Source organism: Opisthocomus hoazin, chromosome 2 (genome assembly GCF_030867145.1).
Source record: "Opisthocomus hoazin isolate bOpiHoa1 chromosome 2, bOpiHoa1.hap1, whole genome shotgun sequence".
Lineage (NCBI taxonomy): Eukaryota > Metazoa > Chordata > Aves > Opisthocomiformes > Opisthocomidae > Opisthocomus > Opisthocomus hoazin.
This window is the reverse complement of record NC_134415.1, coordinates 90609425-90621585: the sequence shown is the minus strand read 5'-3', so window position 1 is coordinate 90621585 and position 12161 is coordinate 90609425.

Here is a 12161-nt window from a genome sequence, read left to right as displayed (position 1 = left end):
GCAGCTAGTACTGATGCATGAGCAAGTTCATCAGCTGTCAAGTTTGAGTACGAGTAGTAATCGGGCCACAGCATCTCACAAAACTCATCCCAGACGGAAAGCTCAGTACTTCTTTTGCTGTCCCCTGATTTTGCAGCTCATCATGACCTCTACCTATGGGCAGACTTCTCCTGGAAAACAAGGTTATTGGCCTATTTGGGTATTCCTGCACTGCTACCATTACAGCTGGTGAGCTGGTGACTTACTTGAGGAGCTGAGGGACAGCTGCAGAAATGGATATATTGCTGATTTATACCGGGAAGGATGCTGGAAAAAGATGTTCTCACGAAGAATGGTTACCAAGCTACTCCTTTATGCTGCAGATAAAAAAGAATAATGGGAATATCAATTGGCTTATATCCTATCAGACATATGCTTATATGCTTTTAAATATGCAGGGTAGTGACTTTGTCATTAAAGAGCTATTTCTATCCTCCATGTCTGCAATTAGAGCTCAAGCAGAAGTTTAAATTAAGCTCTTCAAGACATCAGCACTAGGGCTTTAATGCTTTCTAGAGAAGTAATACACAGTCAGTACAACATCAGTCTCAAAGGAGCTGAATAGTAAAGCGTGAAGATACTACTATGTAATAAAGCACAGGCAAGGAAGGAAACCATTGACATAAGCAGCATGAATGTTAACGACAGGACAAGGTGCAATGGGCACAAACTGAAGCACAGAAAGTTCCATCTGAACATGAGGAAGAACTTCCCTCTGAGGGTGACGGAGCACTGGAACAGGTTGCCCAGGGAGGTTGTGGAGTCTCCTTCTCTGGAGATATTCAAAACCTGCCTGGACAAGGTCCTGTGCAGCCTGCTATAGGAGACCCTGCTTCGGCAGGGGGTTTGGACCAGATGATCCTAGGATTCTAAGATGTGTGCAAGCACTACACAAGGGAAGACTGAATTTTGTTACTCCATGGAAAATTAATATGGCTGTGAGTGGGCTTTTGCTAATGGCCATAAGAACTGCACCATCCCTTTCTAATGTCACCTATCAATCCATGACTGGAGTTACACTAGTTCTGAGCCTCCAGCTGAACAAATTGGGACAGAAATGAAAGATGTGTTGGGTCACCAGCAAGGTACTAAAATCAGTGGAAACCAGCACTGGTGGAAATCAGGCCATGGAGATACCTAAACACAGACTGAGAAATTTACCTTGAGGTCTCTTTTCCCAAGGCTGAGCTGCTACTTCCTTACCTGAGTAGCAAGAGGATTTAGAAAAGAGCAATGTTTATACCTGCTTTTGCCAATCCCACATTGAGCAGAACTATGTGAATGGGAGAAGAAAGTCCTGCCCAGAGAAAATGGGGATGAAGGATTTGACTAAAATCTCCAGCAGATCCTGAGCAATGGGCAAATTCTAGCCAGCCAGAAGATCAGATGGATGAAATTCCCGCAAAGCTATTTTGAAAGACAGCGACACATTCTCATACCTAGAAGTCTGGCAGTGAGGCAGCAGGGATTTCACAGCAGTGAAGATGGCTCCTGGTCTATGGGCTCTGTTGATGAGAAACTGAAATTTTTTTAAAGACTGCAGGACAGGTCTTGTAGCCGCTGGTGCTTCTGCAGCCAGAAGTCTGCAGAGCCTTGGTTATATTTTCCCACTTGCAGCCTCCACTTGATGTTGAGAAATGGTTGTATAGGACAACCTTCAGCCACAAGCCTAAAGGGCCACAGAGCCTGTTGTGTGGTGGGTTGACCCTGGCTGGATGCCAGGTGCCCACTAAAGCCACTCGGTCACTCCTCTCCTCAGCTGGAGGGCAGCAGAGAGAAAATACAATGAAAGGCTCCTGGGTTGAGATGAGGACAGGGAGATGGCTCAGCAATTACCATCACAGGCAAAACAGACTCGACTCAGGAAAAATTAATTTCATTTATTACCAATCAAATCAGACCAGGATAGTGAGAAATAAAACCTAAATCTTAAAACTCCTTCCCCCCACCCATCCCTTCTTCCCGGGCTCAATTTCACTCCCATTTCTCTCCCTCCTCCCCACGAGCGGTGAAGGGGGACGGGGAATGGGGGTTACGGTCAGTTCATCGCACCCTGTCTCTGCTGCTCCTTCCTCCTCAGGGGGAGGACTCCTCACACTCTGCTCCAGCAAGGGGTCCCTCCCATGGGAGACAGTCTTCCACGAACTGCTGCAACGTGGGTCCTTCCCATGGGCTGCAGTTCTTCATGAACTGCTCCAGTGCGGGTCCCTCCCACGGGGTGCAGTCCTTCAGGAACAGGCTGCTCCAGCATGGGTCCCCCGCGGGGTCACAAGCCCTGCCAGCAAACCTGCTGCGGGCTCCTCTCTCCATGGGGCCACAGGTCCTGGCAGGAGTCTGCTCCAGCGCAGGCTCTCCATGGGGTCACAGCCTACTTCAGGCATCCACTTGCTCTGGCGTGGGGACCCTTCCATGGGCTGCAGGTGGAGATCTGCTCCACCATGGACCTCCATGCACTACAGGGGCACAGCCTGCCTCACCATTGTCTTCATCACGAGCTGCAGGGGAATCTCTGCTCCAGCACCTAGAGCACCTCCTCCCCCTCTTTCTTCACTGACCTCGGTGTCCACAGGGCTGTTTCACATATTCTCATTCCTCTCTCTGCCTGCAGCTGCTGTTGCGCAGCAGCTTTTTCCCCTTCTTAAATCTGTTATCACAGAGGTGCTACCACTGTCACTGATGGGCTCGGCCTTGGCCAGCAGCAGGTCTGTCTTGGAGCCGGTGGCACTGGCTCTATCGGACATTGGGGAAGATTCTGACAGCTTCTCACATAAGCCACCCCTGTAGCCCCCCTACTACCAAAACCTTGCCATGCAGACCCAGTACATATTCTTTGGATTGTAACCAGCACAGCTCCTCTATTCAAAAGAGCTGCAAATGTGCCTTTAAAGGTTATGTTTGCTTTTTGCACCACTGTTGCTACAGAAGATTGTGGATGTTAACTGCTGCCTTTGTATCCTTTGAAAATACAATTAATTCACTGAAGCATTGCAAAGAACATATGGAACGGAAAAAATAAAATGGCCTTCAAAGATAAGGAGTTAGCAGGTGAACAAGAGATAGTTGACTTCATGGGACAACACAGGCACAGACTGATGAGAGGTGAAGTCAGCTGAGGCTAGAGAAGACAAAGACATTATATGGGCTGTATGAAATTCAGAGAAAGGTGAGGATTCAAAAAAAAGGAATCTTCAAGTAAGCACACAACTGAGCAGTAGAAGAGAGATTTCAACTGTAGCATTTGGGGGAGGTTCATTTTGTGCAGAATGAATCAAAGGGAGTCAAGAAGGGAAACTGGCTAAAGAAATTGGGTAGAAAATGTAGATGACATCATTTTGCATCAAGGTAACGTCCAGCATTGAGGCTAACAATGAAATGACTCAAAGGTTTAAAAAAGCAACAAAAGGGTCAAAGGGGGATCTGTTTAGCACTGTGGAAATAAAGACAAGGAAAAGACTTAGCCTCTACTGGAAATTACAAAGGAGCGACTAGAGAGTCTTAAACAGTAAAAGAAAGATTATTTGCTCCAAGCGCTCAAGAAAAGTTGAATGGAGCAAGAAGTGATGAGCAGGGATCTGAGGTTAGATTTACTTCAACCTGCTGCTCCATACACATCCACACACGCACACCCCAACTTGGACAAAAGCTGAAGATTAGAGATACGTTGATTTGTTGTACTGATTTCTAGCTGAAGTACCAGGGATGAGCATGAAAACACGTGCCTGGGCTTCTTCTACTGCCAGTCAGGAAATGGAGCAGGTAATCTCTCTCCTCCTCACATATATTTAATTCCCTAGATGTGACTTAAACACCCACCACCGCACACGCATCGTGTCCTGCTCACTAGAGACAGAAATGACCAGAAAAGCGTCCGCACCCCCTGCTTCCCTCAGAGGTACCAGAGACTTGGTTTCCCCCCTTAAGGCTGCACACGTGCTCTGCTGAGCAAACAGGGCAACATGAACGCACCATTAACTTCTGGGTGTGCTGAAGGTAATTTATTGAGTGAAGTGTTTGAATAATGCTATTGTTGTTGAATGTATTCATCAAGTAATCATTTCTGTTGTTCAGTGAGGTCTACAGAAGGTTGGGTAATGTGCATTGAGTAACGCACCCATTGAAAAGCGTAATGCTCAGAGAATTAGTTCACCTAGATTTCAATCAGCTCTGCTAATTTAATTACTTTAAAAGCAGAAAAGGTATCTTTATGCAGAGGAAAGTGGGGGAAGAAAGTAAGAAAATTCAAGAACAAACTAAGTAGAGAGGAAGTGAGGAAAGCATCCAAAGTGTTAGGGGCATAAAGAGGGCAGGCAGCTGGGAGCTCAGCGAGCAGGCAAATTACAGGAAGAAGGCGCAGTATTGCGGGAAATGGAGATGGAACAGTGAGAAATAACAGAAAGAACACAAGTCTGGGAACGGTGGATCTATGAATGCTGTACAAGCAAGCTGAATTATTCTCACAAGCTGAGAGATGGAAAAACACTTTCTGATATAAAATTTTAATGGGAGTATTTTGCTGCACGTACAACTTACCTTTTGTTTTTTGACAGGAAGAAAGAGAACTGTAAGTAGTGGCAAACATGATAAAGCAGAGAGCAGAAGCAGAGAATCATAAAAAGCAGAGTCGGTAACAATCTTGAGAGTTCATCCTCTCCATTTCTTTTACAATTTAACCAAAACATCATCGCAGTGCTTCTTTTTTAAACACCAAGGATCATCTCAGTTTTATGAGGAGAAGAAGAAAAAAGTGTTGGCACAATGCTTTCCATAAATGACCAAACAAATAATGAAGCTTAACTTCAGATATTCATTTAGTAACTGCATTTTCCCCTTATTTTCTTTGTTTGCTGATATAAGGAAGTGTGCATCTGTTTTACGGTTGCTGAGTCTTTGTGCTTGTTTCATGGACTACCCACTGCTTCCTTAACTGACTGTCAGAGGTGTAAGGTCCACAGGCTGAGGAACACTGACTGGCTTCATTCTCTGGCCCTAAGAAGGCTTTGTTGTGCATATACTGTTCCCGACAGATGTTTGTTCAGTCTGCTCTTAAACTGATGGAAGCTCAACTAGCCCCCCCACCCCAGCATGGTGCACCTATTCCACTGCTCCGCTACAGAAGAAGAGGGAGCAGGAAACCTCTTGGGAACACCAAGGTACAGTGTAACTCCATTCAAAATCACCCTACTAAACTGCGTGTGCATCAGCTATTCAAACTGTTGCACATCTGCGATAGGAGCTGAAAAACTATTGCTACGAGTCACTAACCTTGCAGCGCCTTAGTTTCTTGTTCAATGGTGAGAGTCCCAATGTAAGATGATTTCCAGGTCCTTATAAAAGAGCCAATGAGAGAAAACAGGTCATAAAAATTAACTTTGTCTTGTTCAGACAACCCGTCTCTCATCATCAAATAAGTAAAGCTGTAACATTAATATCGTGTTGATACTCATTGCTTTTTAAGGCTCTTCAGAAACAAGCCAGGTGAGGCTTGACAACCCATGGACAAACACAACCCTCCTGGTCTGCGTGCTGGCTGAGTTCTTTGCTTCTGCCACGACCGCTGCTGGTGGTAGTGCAGCAGAGTCCATGCTTCTCAGGCTGACGTGAGCCAAGGGCTTCCCACCTATTTCATCCTTCAGACGCTTCCAGTGGAAGTGGTGGCAGATGTACACGTACTGGCGATAGCTTGCTCTTCTCTCACAGATTGACAAGAAGTAATCTATAGATACTTTACACTGAACTTCACTGGTATAAACCCTTCATTAACACGTAGTAAGAAATGGAGTCCTTTCCTCAAAACATCAACAATCTAGACAGAGGAAACGTGCTGTGGAGAAGGAGATGTCCACCAGTAAGGTGATGTGGTTTATCCAGCATCAGTCAGCACATCAGAGGCAGAGCTAAGAAAAGAGCCATGGTCTTTTGTAGCCCTGTCCTTCGCTTTCACCTTCCCTAGCTCACTGATTCTAACCTCTCACTGTTTCATGCCTGTTATTAACTTTTAACTCCTCAGAGCAAGAAATAAGCCCTTTGGTACATTGGGAGATAAACCTCTGGGTACTGTGATATTAAAAGTAGAACTCCACAAACAAATAGTGCTTAAAATACGCATGTGGTGTGTGAAAACATCAGCCTAGGTGTTTATTTGCCAACCAACTACAGGAAGGAAAAGACAAGACCAGATGGAAGAGGACTCAGTTGGTCATTTATCACTAGACCGGAGCTGGTTGGTTTGGCTTTTGCACCTGACTTTCGCACAGGCTTCTGCAATGGCTTGGGACAAATCTCCTTCCTTTCTGGGCTTCAGGATCTTAGCTGCCAAACATTCACTTCTCTGAAAACATCACTTCTAAACTACATCTTCAGTAGGCTTCGTAACCTTAAGCACGCTTGGCATTCTGCTTTACAGCCAGTGGTGGCAAAATCGCGTATTGTTTTGTGTTTAGGGAAACCGGAAACACCACTTAATAACCCAGCGGCTGCTGAGTGTGATGCTTTGCCAGCTGCTAATTGCTGTGGTCTCCCCTCTGCAGCAATGAATGGGTTTTGAGAGAGGGCAGACACAGTTCATTGTTGTCTTTGTTACTTTGGTAAACTGTGTAATTAAAAAAAATTAAGCTCAGAAGTAGCCCAAATGACTTCATTTTTTTGAAGTTGTGATGTCTGTATTTTGCCTACACAACTGCTACTGCATTTCTCATCACCTTTGTGCCAAACATAACCCATCTCTCCCATGCTCTCCTGCTGTAAACAAAAAGTCCCTCTGCAACAAAGTGCCTTCAACATTAATAAATGTCACTGCCTCATTCACGCTACTGTTGTAATGCTTTAGTCAACTGCCAAAAAATATGAATTGACAAAGTCAAAAGATTTCCACTTGAACAAGCGATGGTCAATGGCCACACTACAGTTTGTAACTCTTCAGTCATTATAAAGTACTGCAATAGCGCAATGAAAAGAGGATTATACCTGTACTTTATGCTGACTGATGGGACACTTTCACGAGGCTATTATCAAGCCTGTTTGATTTGGTAAAACTACATTTTATAACTATATTTTATAACAAGTAATTCTAACTTACCTGCGTCACAGTGAATGATTGCAGCTGGACCCCAGCTTTCTAGCGGCATTAACAATCAGTGATTCATTTCCAAGCAAGGGAGTTACTGCTTTAAGCCTTCAAAATGGAAACTGCTCGTCTCCTAGGTAATATAAACTAAACGAGTGAAACCTGATCACCTCTCCTGGCACAGTGTTCAAACCAGAACCATAATGTGTGTCCTATCATCAGAAAGATACCAGGAAACTACGGCGTTTGTTTAAAGCCGCAGGCCTCATCTGCATCTTTTGAGTGTTTGTCGGCAGCTGCTCTGATGCTGCAGGCTTCGTGCTTTCACGTTAGCGACAGCACAACCTGAAGACACGCGCACTGGGCCGTCCAAAGCAGCGGGCAGTGATCAGTGGCAGCCCGTGAGACACGTGTAGCCTGTGCACTTGTGGCCAAGACGTCACTTGACCAAGTCAACATTGCATGAACACACGCAGGAGACTCCCTGCGAAGAGCCTGCCTTCCATACGCCATTCCGACAGGGATGACCTGGAGGATCCGGCTGGCTCCCCATTTCAGATGCTGCTTTATTACTAACTTTCATCTCTTCCATCTTATGCTCTCTCTTCGATATTAACTTTGCTGCAATATGGAAAGAGCAAGAAAGGCCTTCATGAAATACTTCTTGACTCTTAGTACCCCTTCATAGTATGGCTATGAATTTTTTTCAGAAGAACTTTGTCCATGTGAAGAACTTGAGACCTCTCTATGGAATTACAGTAACTTTCTGAAGTCATATAACTGACCTAAGAGCCTTACCTCCTACCCTGCATGCTCTTTGACATTTTATGTCAGATTTGTATTTCAGGTTCTCTTGGGCAAGTGAATTGTCTGGTAAATATTCTCTTAGGCACACATTACTCCTAAAAATACACTAATGTTCAGACGGATGTTTCTATCAAAATTTTAAATCACAGTGGTTTTCCTAAGCACTGAAGCCTGGTTTTTGTTATTAAAATGTGTTTGGTTACTGTACATGCTAATCAGTTCCCACACTGGACTAGGCAGCTGAGCCACTCCCTACCTGAAAGCCCATAACTTTAACTTTAATAACTAAGCAACGGAGTGTTTATGTCCTGCCTTATGCATCTTATCAAGCATCAGTGCTTTGGCGGTCATTTTTTCCTGGGATGTTGCTATACCGCTGAGTAACATTACAAAAAAATCAGAAAGACTGAACTCTTTGCCTCTTAGCTGAATTCTTCATGGTATAATTTATTCACAGTATAATTAATTTACTTGGCTTAAACTTACTGTGGCTTTTATCTGGGAATCATATGTGAATGTTCAGTAGTTTTACGGCGAGGAGGGTACCACACAGCATAACACATGTGCCTGAATCAGGACCTTGGTACTGTCCCCAGAGAAGCCGATGCCTCCAGAGGGTGGTTGAAGGTGCCGGAGCTTGGAGCTGGACTGCAGGCAGCGCAGAGCCTTCCTCCCAGTTCTGCCGCTCGGTGCCTGGCAAAAGCCACGGCCAGCCGAACAAGGTTCAGTTCACATCAGTAATCCAAAAGCCAAAATCACTGTAGGAATATTGTGATTCTCAGTAGTACTGAGAAAGCAAAAATTTAACTTTAAATCTAAACTTTATTACGGCATTAAAGGCATCTGAACAATTGTAACTGTCCTACAGAGACGGAAAAGAAAAAAGCCCCAACAGACCATTTTTTATTAATTGGAACTGTGTGGTTACAATCTCGTCACTGAAATGTCAAAGCTGTTTAAGCGTCTTTATGACACCCACAGCTATATCCCCATCGTATCTAGTATGTAAATGTTAGTCACTGCCAGTCTCTACTGTATTTCATTATGTGGTGGTATTTATGTATCAAAAGACAACTGTAAGGTGCAGAAAATCAGATTACAGAATGTCAGAGACCCTTACTACGGAGTTGACTCCATTAAACCTGTGAAACTCCTACCCTCTGGAGTCTGCCTAGGAGCTGTGTTCCCTGCCGGAGATCTGAAGGGTGCCTAGATCAGAGAGGGCAGTAGCTGAAGAATTTCAGCTTCTCACAGCTTAGCTAATTGGGAACGCTGGTGTTGCAGGCAGAGGTTCGTCCTGGTCCGTGCCCCCACTTCCAGCTGCCTTCCCAGCTGCACTGCCCTGCTTACAGCAGACTGACTCACCCACCCAAATGAAAAATAAACTTTGTTCTTCATTTTTTCTTTTCTGGCAATGTCCGTTTTCAGCTGGACCAGGGAGCAAAACTGGCGTACTCCAAGGCTGAGCAATTCTGAGTCCTCATGCAAGGAAAGCCACAGCAAACACAAGCGGAAACAGGTCTCCCCTTGGCCCCTCCTTTTTTGGAGGTACAGTCGGAGATTAGGTCAAGTTTGTCTTTAAACCCCACTCTGAGGTATCTGCCTGTGTATTGTTGCAGTGAGCAAATTCAGTGCTGCACATATTTCTCTGCTCTTCCTTTTCGGTAGAAACTAGCCTTTTCTTTCCAGAGGGGGTGCTTTCGGTTTTACCATTCTGTTCCCAGTCAGAAACAATTTGCCTACTCATTAATGAAAGCAGACTCAGAGTGCCTTTCCCCTTCCATACCGAACTCAGTTAAAAAGATTTATAAGCTTGCTCAGTATTTGAAGAGTAACAATTGCTTTAATCTTCGCTGGAAAGCACGGCTGGGTGATTTGTTTGTCTCTGTCTCTCAGAGACGCAGCCGGCTAACAAGTGTTACAGAAGACATACACGTAATGTTATGAAAGACAGAAGATTCACTCTAGCAGATTTTTGTTATTAAAATGCATATTGCCTTAAAACTGTTTCGGATGGTGAGTGGTCAGGTCCCAACCTCTGCATGCTGCTGTCTGAAAACACTGCATTCTTTCAACGGGAACGATACAAACGAGCAATAGCAGCTGAAAAGCAGCATAAGGGCTCTTGAGACAGACACAAGCTGAGCAACAACCACACAGAAAGCTCTCCATGTCACCATTGTCGAGCTGCAGATCTGCTTGTTTCTTCTGCTGCGTTTCTGTCCCTAATCTGGCAGTGCTGTTTCACATGCCTCGGTGAACGTAATTGTTCCCCTCGCCATTAGCTCTGTAACTGTGTGTCTCTAAAGCAGGGAGAAGCTTATCAGTAGCTTGGGGCATCCTATCTTCATTTTGAAGACAGTGTGAAGCTCTGTTCTTGCTCGGTACTTGAAACAAGCAGGATCTGCGAGGTGAACCAGCAAAGGCGGGGAGGCACGCGGCTGCTCCCCGGCCCGCATCGGGCTGGCTATCGCACGCTAACGACGGCTGCGGGACACAGCGTCCGACCCGCTCTGCTCCCCGCAGAGGCTCTGCTGCAGCCCGAACGAGAAGGGGGTGCCAGCCTCAAGGAAAGCAGAAACTGTGATGAAGTTCTGAATGGCTACGACTACAGCACAACACCGAATGTGGAACCCCAAAGGAATTTATTTAAAGGGGAAATAAATCTCAGCAGCAGCCTCAGGTTTTGTAAAGGAAGGGGGTTTTTTGCATGGTTACTTTTTGTGAGAGATACTCAGATATTAAGAGGATGGGTGACTCAGAAATACCACAGATGTTTACAGTTCTACCCTTTATAGAGTCTTTTCTATAAAAAGATGCCAGACAACTTCAGAAGCCTTGATGGATTGAGCATTTCAACATCCTGTTGGGTCAGATGATAGCAACATAATATTCACATTAAGGATCAAACAAGGCATGTTCCCACAGTCATAAATCAAAACTAGAAATGGCAAGCAGTCCCAGCTTTTTCTGTTGCAGACTTAATCTAGATAGTTGGCACCTGCTCAATGTAGGCTGAGTACCAGCACTCACCCAACCCGATTTCTGCGTCCCTCTCTGCTGCTTCTCTTTCTGTGCATAAAGCCTTATCCCACAACTCTCCATACAGAGAATATTTTCTCTCCAGCCGACAGTGTTCTTTGTACGGTGTAAGATTTCTTCCTCCATCAATGATGTCTGCGACTCGCCTGTCCTTTGTAGGAAAGAGGCTAGAGAACTAGCAGCGGTCTAACAATCCTAACCACCATTATCAGGCACAAACCTACGTTCTGGCATAAACCCATCCTACCACGACCAGGAAAATACCATCATGACGCTGGCTGACTTTGGGTCAGAATTTTTATCTGCGTGGATGGGGTCAATTAATGACAGTAACTGCTGGGAAGGCATGCACGTGCTGACAGGCGAGTGCACTTCTCCGAGTGCTGGTGTAAAGTTTTGCATTCCCATATACAATGTGTCAGTTACTTGGGAGCTGTATGTGGAATGTCTCCTACAGTACAGCAAAAACTCCCCCTTCCCTCAAGAAAACCAAGCTACCTTCCCAAAAATGAAGGCTCATGGAAAAAAAGACTTCTATCAGCTTCTTTCAGTTACACAAACATGAAAACAAACAAGAGCAGCAACCTTCACTCAAACCTGACTTTCTACTCAATGGTTTCCAAACAAAATCATCTGTGTGGCATCTGCTACCAAAACAATAAGTACCACATTACCAGATGGTATGTTGTGAATTAAATGTTGACACAAAACCCAGACATACCACTCAGTCCTCTCTTGACACCAAAACTTATTTCCCTGTTTTTTCTCACCTCATGATATTTACACACAGCAAAAAAAAATTCTTTAGATACTCCTGAATTTGGAAGAGACAAGTTAACCTGCAATACCCTATTACTCTGCCGTCTTTAAAAAAAAAAAAAAAATCATGCAGTTTTATTATAGCAAAATAAAACATGGAGCAAGTGGTTCTGAGAGCCTGGATACTGCTACACGTATGTTTGTCCCCCTCTGCCTCCACGGCTGCAATAACCAGATGCTCAGTAACTGAAATCCACTCACACAGCCTCCAGATGCGGGGAAGCGTGAGCTGGGGCTGGCCAGTCCAGAACTACGTACGTGCTGGCTGCAGCTAAATCTCTGTAAGATTATCCATCACATCTCAGTTCTGCCCGCCTGCTACCTAGGGGAGCACTGGTCTGGGTCTCTCCCTACCCCCCAGGTATTGCTTTTAACGGGTTTGAAGTTTCTA